This window comes from Etheostoma spectabile, chromosome 2, assembly GCF_008692095.1.
Source record: "Etheostoma spectabile isolate EspeVRDwgs_2016 chromosome 2, UIUC_Espe_1.0, whole genome shotgun sequence".
In the NCBI taxonomy this organism is placed as follows: Eukaryota; Metazoa; Chordata; class Actinopteri; order Perciformes; family Percidae; genus Etheostoma; species Etheostoma spectabile.
This window is the reverse complement of record NC_045734.1, coordinates 5,522,788-5,527,954: the sequence shown is the minus strand read 5'-3', so window position 1 is coordinate 5,527,954 and position 5,167 is coordinate 5,522,788. Positions and strand designations below refer to the sequence as shown.

The 5,167-nt window shown below is 42.1% G+C and overlaps 1 long non-coding RNA gene across 1 annotated transcript in view; it reads left to right on the top strand.

The window, feature by feature from the left end:
• LOC116696707 (uncharacterized) overlaps nt 1–5,167 on the top strand; it is a 10,226-nt gene that overhangs the window by 3,722 nt on the left and 1,337 nt on the right. The window contains exon 2 of the long non-coding RNA XR_004333813.1: nt 762–765. This is a non-coding gene — a long non-coding RNA (uncharacterized LOC116696707). The remainder of the gene's footprint in view (nt 1–761; nt 766–5,167) is intronic.

Below are 5,167 nucleotides of genomic sequence, written 5' to 3'. Positions count from 1 at the left end.
TGAAATGTGCTCTACAAATAAAGCTGCCTTGCCTTGCCTTAGGTCAAAACTTTAATTTGTCCAACACTTTGGTTTATGACCTAATACCTGAAAAACTGAAAAAACCTGAAATGTACTTTGCATTTAGTGCTAAACATAGACTGCATATAAACAATGTTAGCCTGCCTACAGAGTAAACCTAAACCTGCTATAAAAAGAATACTGTTGGGAAATTCAAGAAATACACTAACCGACCCGAAACTTATCTCACTATAATGCACTCCAACATAAATTACAACCACAAAATTAACCATAATTACATTTTAACACTGCACACAAAATCGTGTTATTCAAATTAAATCTTTTACTTTCATCAAACCCCTCTTTGTGGATAATAAAACTCATCTATACACACACCAACACTCCACATCTTTACTCTTTATATGTATACTATCAAACATCATCATACACCAGAAGACAGAAGTCTTCTAACAAGCATTGCAACTGTAAGCATCTGAGGGAACTCATAAAATATCAATTACAAAGTTATTTGGTATCGGAGTCTGTTAATTGAATATTGACTCAAAACTCACTTTTCATCTGCACACCGCTACATCTCAGCTACATGGCACAAGTAAGGGGTGAAATTAGGAGGACCAGAAGAAGAAACGAGGGGTAGGCCAAGAAAGCAGAGGAGTGCCTGTGGGTGTTTGTGCACACAAAAAAATCCAGACTGTGGATGTCAGCTCATCCACTAACTTATGTGTGACCACCCTTATTAGCTTTGTAGTTAAACTTCTAACTCCAGCAGAGAGACTTTGAGAAATAGCCAGCCTGCTGACTCAGTCTGGGGCAGTCAGTCTAATGCTGTTCCATTTGACATTTGGCCCATTTCTAAGTCATCGTAAAATCGTGAAATATCCCAGGCCTTTAATCATTCACAGCCCTGAGGGAAAGGAAATGTTAGGGAGTTGGTAAGAAATGTTGAAAAATGACATTTCTTTCTGTCTGTAACTGTTGCAAAAAGACATGATATATGAGGACTATGGTTAATTCCAGACAACTAGCTGGACTATCTGTCCGATCTGAGACAAGTTGCTTCCTGAAGCTATTTTGCAGCGGCACTGTGTCTGTCCGGCTCTGTCCGGCGTTTAGCACCGCCCAAGACGATTGTGATTGGTTTAAAGAAATGCCAATAAACCCAATCACGTTTTTCTTTCATCCAGAAATTGTGGTAGGTTCAGGAAGAGTCTGCCAGACCAGAAGTGCATTTTTGAGTGCCGCAGCAAGGAAAAATGATGAGCACTCATTCCTAAAATGCAACTGTATGAAGAAAATATGGCAGAATTGTTGTCCTTCCGAAACGAGATTGCATGCATGCCTGAACTGAGATTGCATTTTTTTCACAATTAATAGTGCAGCCCTAGCACACATTAACATACACATGTGTTCTCTTACTGCTTCTCATAAAAATGCACACATCTGTGAAGTGGTAAATTGTAATCGCCTTGCCTTACCAAGACAGATTGGACGTCATTGAGGATGCAGTATGAGAACACTGAATACAAAACATTATTCATACTTGTGAAGACAGAATACTCATTGGAAAAATCCTCTTGTGTATTACAGGTTCCATTAATAATGTAAGACATTGTTCTTAGGGGAAAGGATCGCTGGTGTTGAAGAGAAGAGAATAGGGCTGGGGAAAAAGGGTTCAGTATGCTTCAAATGGATTAGTTTAGAAAAAATGTGGTCTGAACATGTCCACAGCACAAAAGGGTTTGTTCCAAATGACAAGCACTATGTCTGAGGAACTGGGGTATTATGAAATTGTTGGTCAGGATTACTAACACTGTACATTAAAGGTCATGTTATGCTCAAACATATTAAGCCCGCACAACATGTCTGACCGGCTCTGAAATTTAAAATAAAAAGAAAAGAAGGTTTATTAGTTGTTTCAAAAGGCCAATCTGGAAGGCAGACTGACCACCCAGCCATTATAGATAGGGGGAAGATGCAATATTGGTTAAATACGGCGAAAACTGGTAGGCGGTGCACTCTGTGTGCAAATCGTTGAGTGAAAAAAGGGCTAGGAGAGGCTCTCTTCTCACATCCTTACAGCTGACCAATCACGGTGTTGGTGCATGTGCGTGTTGGATTACTGGTTTTGGAGAGTTACATTAATGGTTGAAAACAAACCCCCTAACCTGACTTCAAAAAGGTCGGGGGCGGGGAAGAATACTGGGAGCTTCAGACCCCCCCCCCCATGGTGTTTCAACCAAGAACGCAATCTGCAAAAAGGCAGGTGGTTAGAGGTTATGTGTGTTTCATGGTTTAAAGTGATGGGGAAAAAAAATAAAGGAGAAGAAGAAACAGGAAGACATTTACAAATCAGAAACGTAGACAGCAAAACATTGACCTTGGATCTGAGTGAAATAAACCTATTAGATCTCTGCTCATTTCACAAATGACACCATGACACTGGGCTGGTCTGGGGGACGCAACAATGGTGAAATGAAACGCCACACGCTAGCGACAACAACAAAACGCCACACACAGGACAGGCTCCCCATGGCGCAGGGACACGATTCGCTGTCTCTGTGGCACACAACCACGGGAAAACATTTTAGCTATCTAGGATTGTTTGATTGCTAACGTTAGCTCAAAAAGCCATTCAAGTGACAGCCTTTGTTGTGTTTGATTGCTAGCTTGTTGCTAAGCTAGCAGTCATTTTGTGTTTGATGCTAACTTGTAGCCAGCAGTTCACAAACTTCGTTAAGTAGGTCCATTTGTACTGTATTGACAGAATTACAGTAGTCTCTCGTTAGCATGTTGTAGGCTACTTGTCGCAAAGTGACGCATGCGCAACTCAAATCTCCACTCGACTTACAGCGACATCGTCTAGCTACCCCAGTTCATGCAACTGTAAAATTTCAAGCCAATAAGAATACTTGGAATTGATGGTGGTAAATATTTATGAGAAAGACAGGTTTGTGAACGGGAAACACAGATTTTGATATTGAACAACTACACACTGGACCTTTAAGAGCACCAAAGGAGACATTTCTACCAGGCGAGGACGCTACGGTGGGTGCTGCTCCACTCAATTTGTCGATTGATGGAACCTTCCCAAGTAGGTGGTGTATACCTATGGTGGAATGCACCTGATTTGGAATGCTCCCTGTTTCAAACAGAAAACAACATGGCAACCTGCTCGTAAACTTTCTGTTATTCCATCTAAACAATCCACCAAAATCTATTTCTGAAAACATTTTAGGCAAGACATAGGCATACCACCACTCTAGTTCATCAGTCATGTCCCCGTTCCCTGAGCTGAGCTAGCCACTCATTCGCATGAAGTTGGGGTCTAGTCAACTTTATGCAAATACAGACCAACATACACACTGTAACCTTCTTCCAAACTTGCAAACTTACTGTGCGACCGCTTCTCTTCTCGAGAAGCCATCCGTCGATGGCTCTGGTGAAAATGCCCCGGTAGAGATTGCCAAATTGGACCAGTGACATTTTGGCCAACCATGACAGCTTGAATCAGGGCTTTCCATCATTGTCCTCGGCAACACCTCCCTGTGTGTGTGTGTGTGTGGAGTGTGGGTGTGTGTGTGTGTGTGTGTGTGTGTGTGTGTGTGTGTGTGTGTGTGTGTGTGTGTGTGTGTGTGTGTGTGTGTGTGTGTGTGTGTGTGGTGTGTGTGTGTGTGAGTGAGTGTGAGTGAGTGTGAGTGAGTGAGTGTGTGTGTGTGTGTGTTTCAGAGCCAGTCGTGCCTCACCTGTCCACCAACATCATCACCGTTTACACACCTGTTCCCAATCACCTCATCAGCCCCAGCTGCTCCTCATTGGCTCATTAGTCTTTCTGTATATAGTCAGCATTGTCCTGCTGCTTCAGGTCAGAGTGGGTGAATTAAACATGGATATGACACCTTTGTTGTGGGAGATCTGGGTTAAATTCCCACTGTCATCCACCTATGTATCCCTGAGTAAGACACTTAACCCCTTGTTGCTCCAGAGGCATGTGTGTGGCCATTGACACACACACACGTGTGTGTGTGTGTATATATATATATATATATATATATATATATATAGTAATTGTAAGTCACTTTGGATAAAAGCATCAGCTAAATTACATATAATGGAATGGAAGCTTTCTAGCTGTTCTTGTTTGCCTCACCTTTTGTGTCTGCAGCAGCTGATTTTCTCATTTTTATAAGTAATTACGAGGCTTCGTGGCATTTGTAATGGGATCATTTTAACCTCACACATCATTCATGTGATGGGCATAATGAAAAAGGAGTAAGACAAATGAAAAAGACTCGGTGTCACAGACAACCACAAATGTGACAAAATATTGGTGATCTCAGCGTCTCAAATGAATTTCAGTCAAATCCAGTGACTTGCATTCCTACAAATAGCATGTTTCATCCTGAATCTGTTGAACAACTCAATTCAGTGCTCCATTACACCACTGCTCAATTCAAGAGAGTGGTGCTCAAGCCATTAGCCTTCCCAAACAGATAGCAAGGTAGGGTGAAGGGAAGTGGAGAGTAAAAACCTTTTGGAGGAGCAGAAAAGCATACATGTTGCCATGACAACCACTAAAAAGAATTAGTGCGTTTTTTGTTCAAGACTGTATTAATGGGACTCTATTGCCATCTTGTGGTTGGAATTCACATTAAACATATAGCTGCTTATAAAACTGAAAGGTTGGACACTTTTGGTACTTTTTAAATAAAAATCACAACAAACCAGAATAACACATTCATTAGTGCAATCACCAACCAGATCAGAAAACAGATTGGTCCACAGAGGTTTAGTAACTTTGAAAATATGTTTGTATACATGATCACACCAGAAGAGGCAACTGTGTAGCACAGCATAGGTCCACTGCATATGGCCACTCCGCTCTCTCCATTAGAGCTCCACATTTATAGAACAGCACTATCCCACTATCACTATCAGACAATGCTCTACTCTCTCTACTGTTTAATCAACACTGAAATCCTGGCTGAAACACAACCAATCACGTGGCCATTAACCAATCATGGGGGTGGCGGTGGCTCAGTCAGCAGGGAGTTGGGTTGGGATCCGGCGGGTCGCTGGTCCAACTCCCTATACGGACCAAAGTATGGTGGTGGACCGGTGGCTGGAGAGATGCCAGTTCACCTCCTGG